The sequence below is a fragment of the Capsicum annuum genome, chromosome 9 (genome assembly GCF_002878395.1).
Source record: "Capsicum annuum cultivar UCD-10X-F1 chromosome 9, UCD10Xv1.1, whole genome shotgun sequence".
In the NCBI taxonomy this organism is placed as follows: domain Eukaryota; kingdom Viridiplantae; phylum Streptophyta; class Magnoliopsida; order Solanales; family Solanaceae; genus Capsicum; species Capsicum annuum.
Window position 1 is genome coordinate 2,354,967 of NC_061119.1, and position 9,861 is coordinate 2,364,827.

At 31.3% G+C, this 9,861-nt stretch overlaps 1 pseudogene; it reads left to right on the plus strand.

The window, feature by feature from the left end:
- The first annotated feature begins 4,273 nt into the window (after positions 1-4,273).
- LOC107841733 lies at positions 4,274-6,554 on the plus strand (annotated as a pseudogene).
- Positions 6,555-9,861: the final 3,307 nt, after the last annotated feature.

Genomic DNA, 9,861 nt, shown 5'->3' on the forward strand with positions numbered 1-9,861 from the left:
TATTAATTATAATCTATTTTTTAAATACTTTTTCAACTAGTTTTAGTAATTTTTAATAATTTGAAAGTAGATGTAGATATTGAGCCTTTAAGTTGTAATATTTGTCCATTAATTGCTAATTGAATGATCGAAAACCCAATATAAACTTAAAATCTAAACTTTTCACTCTTCATCTCACTTTTTAGTTTCAGGAGAATTTTCCGCTCCTCATTTTTTCATAATTCTGATTTTTATTAGTACATGAGTGAAAATATATTTGATCTAATCTTCGATCACAATATAATTGTAAAAACTAAAGATTATAAGAAAAAAAATAAAAAATAAAAAAATCTAAAAAAACCGACTAAAACCTAAACCGAAAAAAACAATTTTACATTGATTTGATTTGATTTATAGTTTTAATAAGTCGATATGATTGATTTTTTTTTTTTTAATAATAATCGAATCAAGCCGATCTATGTACACCCCTAACTGCAAAGATCACTTTGTGGATGACGCAATAGTCTCACCATTGCACTATAAGGCATGTTGGTCTATGGCTAATGGCTATGTTTTTTTTTTTTTTTTTTTTTTCTCATTTGGTTTGTTCTTATATAATTCGCAATATTAATTTCTTATATAATTTTATGGATTCTTAATATAAATTATATCATCTCTCATTCAATATTCTAAATCCGCCCTCGATTATATCATCCATTCACCACGTTTTACATTTGACAAAATATCTCGAGTTTTAGCCCGCATATCAAAAAATTTATGATAAGAAACGTTTTTATTTTTTTAAGAATTCTACGTAATACGAATTTGAATTGAATGATTTTAGTAGTTTTTGAATAGTAATAAAAGAGTTAATATATATATATATATAAAATGACAACTTTGTTAACAATGAGGTATATATGACCATAAAATTTAACGGACGATAAAATTAGCCAATTTTTAAAAGTTAACGGGTATATTTGATCCTTTTCCCTTTAAAATATGAAGAAGCAATAGAAAATTCAACGTTTATTATACATATATATAAGAAAATCATAAAATTATATAAAAATTAATAGCGGAGTGATTAAAAGGAGTTGCTGGTCGATAACGAAGAAGGAACCCTAGTCATTGCTCTATATTGTCCAAAGGGTATCGATCCCGCGCTAATTACGAGCAATGACGTGGAGTTCCTTCCTCGCTATCGAACCAACAGCTCCTTCCGATTATGAATTCCCATTATTAATTTTTTATATAACTTTATGGATTCTTTATACAAATAATGTATTTGAACTAAAATTATTGAATATCTGAAGATCTTCATTCGATATTCTATATTCGCCTTCGATCATATCGTCTATCCACCACTTTTTAAACATGACAAAATATCACGAGTTTTAGCTCTACGTAACACGAATTTGAATAGTAAGTAATATAAATAAAAAGAGTTAAAATAGACATATTGAAATCAAAGCATACACACAATATCCTATATATGTCAGTGAAATAAATATGTGATTGATTCATTTCATTTGGTCGTGTGGTGTGGGCTCTTAACTACAGAAAAAAAACATAGACAAGATCATTCATTCATAAATAAATAAATAAAATAGACAAGATCATAAATCAAAGATATTGTACGTAGATTATTTTCTTAAGTTTTGGTGTAAATTTTGAAAAAAAAATAAAAAAAAATTTGGATGTTTTCCTAGGTTGACAACTTCAATTATTATCCAATCATATATAATTGTAACATAATACTTTGAGTGACCAACATGGGTTGTGGTGCAACGGATGAGGCTGCTCCACCCTTAATCGGAGGTTGAGGGTTCGACTCTGGGTATAGAGAAAATTCTGTTGGGAGCGCTACCCCCTAAATGGGGCCCTAACCGACGTGAATTCGAATTAGTCAGGCTCCAATACGGGTACCGGACATCAGATGAAAAACCAAAAAAAAAATATACTTTGAGTGAATTCTACGTTGAAATAGATAGAGGAAAATGAAGAGTTTTATAAGTCGTATATATCACAAGTCACGTGATATGTACACACGCTTTTTATCTCAATAATGACGTAGTCTAAAAGACAAATTTGTGAGGCTTGTTGGGTCAAATTAAAGCAAACAATATGTATCACGGACGATATATAAATGCTCGGATACATACATGCGCACGCGCGCACACATATATAGTGTCCGGTATGCATAATGGGATCCAACTAATTCTGGATTCATCAATATATTGCAAGTTCGAAAGATCAAATCTAATACCTCTATTTAAAGATATAAGAAAATTAATCATACTGCCACAATTCATATTCGTAGCGATTATATAGATTATACATGGTCAAAGGACACCAAATTTATTATGAAGCACAAAAACGGGGATGCCACACCGTTCATGTAGAGGCAGATCCAGAATTTCAACTAAGACGGTTCAATATTCAAAGAAAACTTAGTCGAAGGAGGTTCAACACCTACTATAACCACATAAAAAATAATTTTTATCATGTATAAATAGTATATTTTTCCGTCGAAGGGGATTCGGTCGAACCCCCTAAAGGAGGCTGGCTCCGCCTCTTCGTTCATGCACATGCAGTGTGTAACGGTAAAATTAGTCCTTGTTAATCCAATAAATAAAAAAAATGCTCTGAAATTTAATATTAGTTGGGGTCGTTTGGTGTGAAATATAAGATATAGTGTCGGGATAAAAATGGAGGATTGTTTTATTTTGTGTTTGGTTGGAGGTATTAGTTAGACTTGCGATTATTTATATCACATCATTTATATCGTAGTGATGAATAAGGCATCACATAAATATAGTGGGATAACTAATCCCGTAATCAATTATCATGGGATAATTCTTTCCCAATCAAACGATCCCTATATGTCTGGCTTGCTTTAATTATCCAACGCTATAATTTGTTTTATTTAAATTGATTAACCTTAGCAGTAAAGTTTGGTGTTATGTGATTAGGAGATTGATCATGAGTTCGGAGCTACAAAACAACTTTTTGAGGGAATAAAGGATAAAAATGCGTACAATAGAATTTTATGATCTATCGGCCCTTTTGCTAAATTTTCATCCAGAAATTAGGTCTATGGTGACGGTAGCATGGTTGCAATAGACCAAAAAACCGTTGCCATAAACCTATCGCAACGGTTTGGCAAGCGTCCCATAGGTGGGCGTTGCGATAGGTCTGTGGCAATGGTTTCTACGACGGTTTTTTAAACCGTCACCATAGCTACACCTATGGTGACGGTTTACGGCAACCGTCGCTATAGATGAGCCTATTGCGACGGTTATTTTTGGACTTATTGAGACGCCTATTTTGATCTATTGCAATGGTTAAGAACCGTCACAATAAACTCTATTGTGAGGGTTACTAACCGTTGCCACAGCATCTATTGTAACGCTTTTTTTTATTCTATTACAACGCTTTTTGACTACCTATTATAACTATTTCATTACTTTTTGCAACACTTATTTTCATCTATTGCAACGAAATTGAACCATTGCAATAACATCTATTGCGACGACATTAAACCGTTGCAATAGCAGCTATTGCGACGCTTTTGTTATTCTGTTGCAACATTTTTTGAGTGCCTATTGCAATGGTTTATTAATCTATTGCAACAATGATTGCCGCATGTTATTAAATTGAAACGATTTATATAGATAGTCGTATTAATGTAAATTTTTATTTACATACATAATAAATTATAACACAATATCTATACACATTACAATACAAAAGTTTTTACATATCGCAATAAGTTTCAAAAAATTCAACACAAAACTATTGATATTAGAGTATTTTTATCCACAACCCAAAAATCTTGTTAAGTAAGGTCAATGTCTTCATCATTTTCATCTTGTCTTTCTTCATTTTGGACAGGAGAACAAATTATAGAAATAAATTAGCACATAAAATTAACTATTACATAAACCATGTATCAGTTAGCTAGTGAAGAGGCAAATCCTCTCGATTGTCTAGCTCGTTGAAACAGTAAAGTCCCCAAAGTGGTAGGCTTGTGATCTTTTCTTCTAGAGTATCTGAATTTTATTCTTCCACCAAAAATTGTAGGAATACTCTTTTCTGTAACTACATGTTTATTGAGCTTTTGCAGCTTCTAAGTTGGACCCCGCTATTGATATTCAAATTGTCTAACTTGTTTTTTTGTTCAGGCAGCAGCAACGAAGCCTCTATGTACCCCCCTCTATACACCTAGAACTGAATTAGTGCAGACAAGGCAGACACTTTTAAAATCCAACCTAGAACTGAATCAGCACAGATGAAAAAGGATCTTTTAAATCCACCTAGAACTGAATCAACACAGAGAAGGAAGCCTATATCTCCCTTATCGTCGTCGTTCTCATCAAACGCAAGCATGATTAACATTCAGAATCAGACCCTAAAGATCAGGCAAGTCCAGGAAACACTTCATTGGAACAAAATTCCAGTGATCTTTTCTTCTGGATCACAAATAATGAGAATTTTCTTCAGGAGTATGAGAGATGTGAATTTGACAAGTTACTTTAATGTCCATTGTCACATTGAACCGCTTAATCCAAACTAATTGGAGACATACTTCAAATTTTAAAGTTCAAACATCCAAAATTTACTAGGAAAAAACAAATTGTAAAAAAAAACAAAATCGTAACTTCTAGTTTTTACAAGAAGATAGTTGCAATATCAAATATATACACATGAGAATCCTGGATCTCCACTAAATAGATCAATTTGAATAAAATATATACACATGTTGAGCTAACGAGGAGGAAAAAACGAACAATCAAATAAGATACATTTTGATTACTGCAGCAGTTATCCCTATGCCGGGCAACCCACCTGTTTGAAACTAATGGATCGAAAGCATTTACTTGTTATATAAATCTTACAGGAGAACCTATTTCTATTGCTGCAGCAGTTATCTACATACTTACTCAGCAAAAATATATCTTTCTTTGCTTTTTGGATAACAAGTTTGCTTTCGGAAATATACGCTTTTGCTACTATGTATTTCTTTCCGCTTGTCTTTTATTTTTCATTATTTTGTTAAATACTTACTCCGTTCAATTTGTTATCTATTTGAGGTTTATTTTTTTTTTTTTGCATTCAGTTACAACATACTTAATGCTACTTCGCTGGAGATTAGTAGATGTTTTCATAAGAAAATACCTGTTCTTCGTAATGTACAAGCTCTTGTCGATGCTAAGCTAAATTTCTTTAGGATGACAAATGATAATGAAAATAGTGAACGTGATTTTAGGACTGACCAGAAGATGTTAAGAGATCTCTTTGTATCACTCCAGCATGTTGAGAAACTCTCCATTGGGTCATGGTGTCTGCAGGTTTGACCTAAACCTCTCTATAGTTCATCTGGTCATTAAAAATTAAAGGTTCTTAATTTATTTATTTCCCTGTGTGTTTATACTTCTCTCATTGATGATATGAAAATTATTTACACAATCATATCACTTAATTATAGGGAAATCTATAGGATTAAATTTTAATTTATAGATAAGTTGGTAAAAACAGCGATCGATGAGCCCATTAGAACAAGCTAAATTACAGTCATACTATTAAAAATATGTATACTTCGTTTGTTGTAGCTTAAATCTCATGCAATAGTCCTACCATTTTTATAAAAAAATGGTTGCTGCACAAAGAGAAATGTATAATCCCCTTTTTCTCTCATTTCTTCCACCATTCCACCTCATTCCTTGATTCCTCCATACACACATAATTCATAAACAATTCCAGAAAAAGAACCGAGAAACTAAAAGATGGTGAACTTGGTAGCAGCCTAAGTTGCTCCGACTCTCCAAAAATGTTGTCGTACCTGTATCGGTACCTTCAAAAATACACTAGTTTTGAAGGATCCGACACGCACCCATCGACATTTTTGAAGAGTCCAAGCAACATAGGAAGCAACACAAAAGCCATTGTTACATGGCCTAATGAAACTGGCAGGAATAAAACCTCATAGTATACAAATAGAACCAGGAACCATTATGAGCTTTTGGGTTCCTTCTGAAACCATAATACAAAAAACAAAGAAAACCAAGAAAAACACAACCACTACTCCTTTCTCCAACAATCAATGTGCCATTTCCCCTGAATCCACAACCAAACCTGACCTGAACAAACCCGTAGTCGTACTAATCCACGGCTTCGCTGGTGAGGGAATCGTCACATGGCAATTCCAAATAGGTGCATTAACTAAAAAATACTCCGTTTATGTACCTGACTTACTTTTCTTCGGGGGTTCAATAACTTACTTTTCAAGCGGAGTGTTTGAGAAAAGGTTTAAGGAAACTGGGAGTGGAGAAGTGCATAGTGATTGCGTTCAGTTATGGAGGAATGGTGGCATTTAAGATGGCAGAAATGTTTTCAGATTTAGTGGAAGCACTAGTTGTATCTGATTTCCATTTTGGCAATGGCTGATTCGATTAGTACAACGACGTTTAATGGATTGGGGTTTTCGTCTTCTTCAGAGCTGTTGCTGCCTACGACGCTTTGAAGGTTCAGTAGAGGCATCATTATATACAACAGTCTGGCACGAGGGAGGGAACTAGTACTATCAGGGAATAATACAGCACAGAAAATGCCAAGAGTTGTGGATAAACTTGATATTGACTTCTTAATTGTGATTTTGCTCAACAAGTTTTCGTAAGCTTTAAAGAAAATTAATCCTAAAAGAGGAGATTATTAAAATTTAAATAATAGAAGGAAGGTTTAAAAGAAGAGAGCTATACAAGAAGGAATAAAGACATTTTAAAACTTCAATATGAAGGTTTTCTTTTACAGAAAAAAGCAACATAAAGCCTTCTTCAACCGCAATGTATTCAAAAATTCTTTTATCATTTGAAATCACTCTATTCATTTCAAAACAATTTTTCTTTTTGAACAATTTTTCAAAACAATCTATTCTGATCCCTGTCCATCTCTATTATTTCTGTAAACAGGTGACAACCACCCCTGACTGTGTTTCAAACGAAAAAACAACTGCATACCCAGTTAGGATGTCATAAATAGCGTCTAGGGAGGATAGGATGTATATACCTCACCCCTACCTTTTAGGTAGAGGGGTGGTTTCCGGTAGACCAGTGACCTTCTCCATTTCGTAAAAAAATTAACCAAATGACAAGACTCCACATTCGTTTTACCAACAACACAGACAGTAGTCTAGAACAAATTACATCCATTCACATTCAACCATGTAATGCAAATAGTGTAGAGATACAGACCTCAAAAACTCCGTGAAACTCATGAGCTGAGTAGTTGTACAAGAAAAAGGCAATCCAGGTGTGATTTGCCTAACGGAGTCACTGTAACGTGGTGGCAAGCCAGAAATATAATCGTAGTAGTATACATTAGACAAAAGCACAAATCTTGAAAGAACTAAGAGCGTAAAATTTCACACATCCAATGTATTAAACAGAAGCATAAATTCCAAAACTCAGGTTGATTATACAAGTCTTTTGCATTAATTCTTCTCTATTCAGATACAACTCATCCAAAACGAATATTTTCGAGCAACATACAATCAAAACCTTTTTTACATTACCTACCGTACCAATGCCGATAACGACGCTTTCCGTTGTTAACATAGTTTCATACAGCCACATAAAACAGAGAAGTCGAAGCAATATCAAGCATAGTCAGTTCCAAAAGACTCAACTTTATCACTAATATCAAACATTTAACAAAAAAAAAAATCAAAGCTACAGTAAAATCCCCAAATATCAGTAACATCTACAGCAAAATCCTCAAAAATCGCACAGAATTACGGCAAAATCTTCAAAATTCGTCGGCAAATCCCCTTCCACAGAACCTTTAGCGATTACGGCAATCCTTTAACGATTAGGGCAAAAGAAATTGACAAATGATTAGGAGAAATTCCAAAAAGTTGGTTGCCATAGTCGTAATTTCCAGTATGGTTCATTTGATGGGAAAATGATAGCTATCGTAATACTAGTTTTTACTTTAGTGGTGGAAATTATTAGGAACTTAATGACTCTATTAACAAAATAATCTTAAGAAGGATATATTGGAGGGTGGTAGGGTGCCAATTTATTTCTTTTTTAATTATTTAAACATACAACTCTAAATGGAATTATTTTCACCAAACAAACCATAATCTTTTCCTTATTTTAATATATTCTCTTGTCATTTTAATCTTTTAGCGTATATAGAAAATTTTGCTCAGTAATCACTGACATATATTTATTTTAGAGCCTCAAACTATTTAAAATTATGTAATAATAACTTAAATTTTACAAAGCGTATTATTTGATTACGATCATGAATAAGGTATAAAAAATCAAAAAATAAATAATAAATCTATTTCAAATAAGAAAAAGAGAGAGTGGGCATGGTTGTTTGTCTTTTTCCATAAAGTTTACAACCAAATTGATTAATCCGAATTGAATCCTACAAAAAAATTTTTTTTTCTTTTCTTCCCTTCTAAATAACACTTTACGTAATTTTATATTATAGAGACAAAAACTTAGAAGTCAAGAAAGAAAGAAATGAAAAAAAAATTAGAATAAGAGTAGTCGAAGACAAAACTTTTTTGTATTTGACGTTCTAGGCGTAGGTTTAAAGAAATTAATAAAATCAAATGACAAAAATAAAATTATTTGACATCAAATTCTTCTCACATGAAATTAAATTTGTAAACCTAAACCTTCTTTTTTCGATAGAAAGAAAGATAATTTGGAGACAATATACAATATTTTAATCAATCAAAACATAATCAGAGAGTTAACGATGTATTTATTATCATTTTTTAATACAACACTTGCAGCAACACGCAACAATTAACCTGTAAAAACACAGAATCAAAATCAATGAGATAAAAAGAGAGAGCGAAAGTGAGATCGAGAGAGAGATCATAATTAATATACTAAACACAAAAGATATTCTTGTTTTGTATATAGAAGTCAGAAACAAAAACAAAAAACAAAAAAAAAACATTTCAAACACAATTTAATTAAAAATTGAATACTAAAAATTGACACTATAACTTTCATCATTTCAAAGCTGCAAAAATAAATTAGTCAATATTTTGATTAAAAAAATGTAATCCAAAGAAATTAGACGTGACTTTATAGATGAATAGTTGAATAATTAATTCGCCATTATAATCACAATTCAATAATCATAATGGATAAATATTGATTAACCTTAATTAAGGTTAATAAAAGAGTGACTTTTTAATAAACAAAACGGACAACAATTATGAAGAGGGATATCGATTGATATACATTTACAATTAAAGAAATATTTCATTGAAATTTTGAAATGTAAATTAAAAAAAAGGATAATTGAAATTTTTGGTCAACTTTTTAATTTTTCAGTTTTATACAATAAATTGGGAGAAGGAATCTACAATGTTTAAATTTACATTTCAAATTCCTTTCATTTTCTATGTTTTATTTCATCATTTATTGTTATGTTTTTCCTTATTTTTTTTCCTTTTTGGTTATATTTTTTTTTCCTTTTTTTTTTTCTTTCTGTTAATTCAATCGTTATTATCCTTAATCATTATGCAATAATTTGGCACTTATTCTTCCCTATTGATTGCAGTTACTATACTAAAATATTTTTTCTATTTTGAATATTTGTAAATTCTTTTGTTTATTTGCATTCATAAACATTTCAATATTTCAACACATATTCTATATAAATCAAAGGATAAAATAAAAGAACTAAAATTTCATTACATACAATCTTCAATTTTACATAGAGTTCAACTTAAACGAAGATTTTAAGGGTTTTACCTCTTCGATTTTGTGTTTTTTTAAAGAGAAATTAGATTTATCTTTTATTTTGTTAAAATTTTCAATAATTTTAATCACAGAGAAGAATCAA